Raw genomic sequence first — 2,380 nt, 5'->3', positions numbered from 1 at the left:
ACTGAGGACAGCAGGACAGCAGGCATTCCCACAGCCAGCCCCAGAAACTCAGTGACAGCAGGACGCACAGGTCATCACCAGCTGCCAGGATGGGACAGTAAGTCACATGTGCTCTCCTGTGCATGTGCTGGGTCATCTTGATGGGACAGTAAGTCACATGTGCTCTCCTGTGCATGTGCTGGGTCATCTTGATGGGACAGTAAGTCACATGTGCTCTCCTGTGCATGTGCTGGGTCATCTTGATGGGACAGTAAGTCACATGTGCTCTCCTGTGCATGTGCTGGGTCATCTTGTATGAGGACTTGTTCCCTTAACCCCACTCTCTCTTTTCTCCACTCACCCACATACAGTCTATGTAATGCCTTTTCAAAAATTATGTTTATTTCTTAACATATACATTTAAATTATTACAGATGAATAAAATTAACTACATACAGCAGGAAGAACCATGAGACAATCAGGAATTATATAAATGTTACATTCATAGTGACTTGGCTGTTTGTATTTGGCAGACTTGAAGCAAACATCTTTCCTATCTTGTTGGGTCCAAATTTCTGAACAAAAATCAGTATCTATCATATCTCATGTCTAGCAGCTTAAGACATCTATCTTGATCTAATAAAAACATCATAATCTCTAACAAACTAAGCTTAATTATAAGACTAATCTATCTGGTCTTCAACCGCATCTGAGACTTGAGAAGGAATAAAACTTAATTACCTGAGTGAACTAGAAGTGCAGGTTAGCAGCTTCCAAAATGAAGACATGACTGAGGCAGTTTGCTGCCTGAACAGTCAGCCAACACTCTCCATAATGTGGTACAGTGGATCTGACCTCTGTAATCAGTGGCTCTGACTTCTATAATCAGTGGCTCTGACCTCTCTATAATCAGTGGCTCTGACTTCTATAATCAGTGGCTCTGATCTCTCTGTAATCAGTGTCTCTGACCTCTTTATAATCAGTGGCTCTGACTTCTATAATCAGTGGCTCTGACTTCTATAATCAGTGGCTCTGACCTCTCTATAATCAGTGGATCTGACCTCTCTATAATCAGTGGCTCAGACTTCTATAATCAGTGGCTCTGACCTCTCTATAATCAGTGGCTCTGACCTCTGTAATCAGTGGCTCTGACCTCTATAATCAGTGCCTCTGACCTCTCTGTAATCAGTGGATCTGACCTCTCACCTCTGAATTAGTGGCTCTGATCCCTCACCTCTGTAATCAGTGGCTCTGACCTCTCTGTAATCAGTGACTCAGACCTCTGTAATCAGTGGATCTTACCTCTATAATCAGTAGATCTGACCTCTGACCTCTGAATCAGTGGCTCTGACCTCTGTAATCAGTGGATCTGACCGCTGACCTCTGTAATCAGTGGCTCTGAGCTCTGAACTCTGTAATCAGTGGCTCTGACCTCTCTGTAATCAGTGACTCCGACCTCTGTAATCAGTGGATCTGACCTCTGACCTCTGTAATCAGTGGATCTGACCACTGACCTCTGTAATGCCTTTTTAATAAAGCCTTTCACGTGGATTCTTCACTTAGCTCCGCTGCCTAAATCCTAACATTTGTCCCTCTCACCTCACTATTTTCCTTTCCACTGTGCTGTTAAGTGTCATTTTTTTTTGTTGCCCACCCCCTGTCCTAACATGACTTGCTCCTCTTTCATGACCTCAATCTAGTTTCATAGTCTATACCCACTCACAGGTTTTTTTTTTTCTTTCTCATTCACACAAACATTAAAAGTAACTTCATATGAGAGAAAGAATGTAGGTTTTGTCTTTCTGAGTCTGAGTGGCCTCACTTCATGATACTTTATGGATTCACTCATTTTCTTACAAATTTTCACATTTTTTGGCCTTCTTTATGGATAATTAAAATTCCATTGTGTACACTTGCTACATTTTTCATTATTACCCATTCTTCTGTTGATGGGCATCTAGGCTGGTTCCATTTCCTTGCTACTGTGAACAGGTACACACTAAACACGAATGTACAAGTATCTCTCTGGTTGGATATGATCTCCTCTGTGTATGTGCCTAGAAGCAGAGCCACTGTGTTATATGGTAGCTCTGTTTTTGACTTTGAAGACCTTACATAGTAACTTCTTGTGCAGTGCTTCACTCACTTATTTTTCCACCAGAGTTGCTCTTCCCCCACAACCTTGCCCATTTTATTATCATCTATTTTCTTGATCATAGCCGATCTGACTTAGGCGAGATGAAATCTCATAGTGGTTTTTAATTTGTATTCCTTGATTCTAAGCCCATTTTTTTAACGGCCAAAATTGTCAATGGGTATTTCTCTACACCCACTGGCAAGCCACAACACCTCTACTTAAAGACATTGGGTTGCTCTATTTGAATACTTACCTAACTGCTAA

This window comes from Acomys russatus, chromosome 15 (genome assembly GCF_903995435.1).
Source record: "Acomys russatus chromosome 15, mAcoRus1.1, whole genome shotgun sequence".
Lineage (NCBI taxonomy): Eukaryota > Metazoa > Chordata > Mammalia > Rodentia > Muridae > Acomys > Acomys russatus.
Note: the sequence above shows the minus strand (reverse complement) of the source record.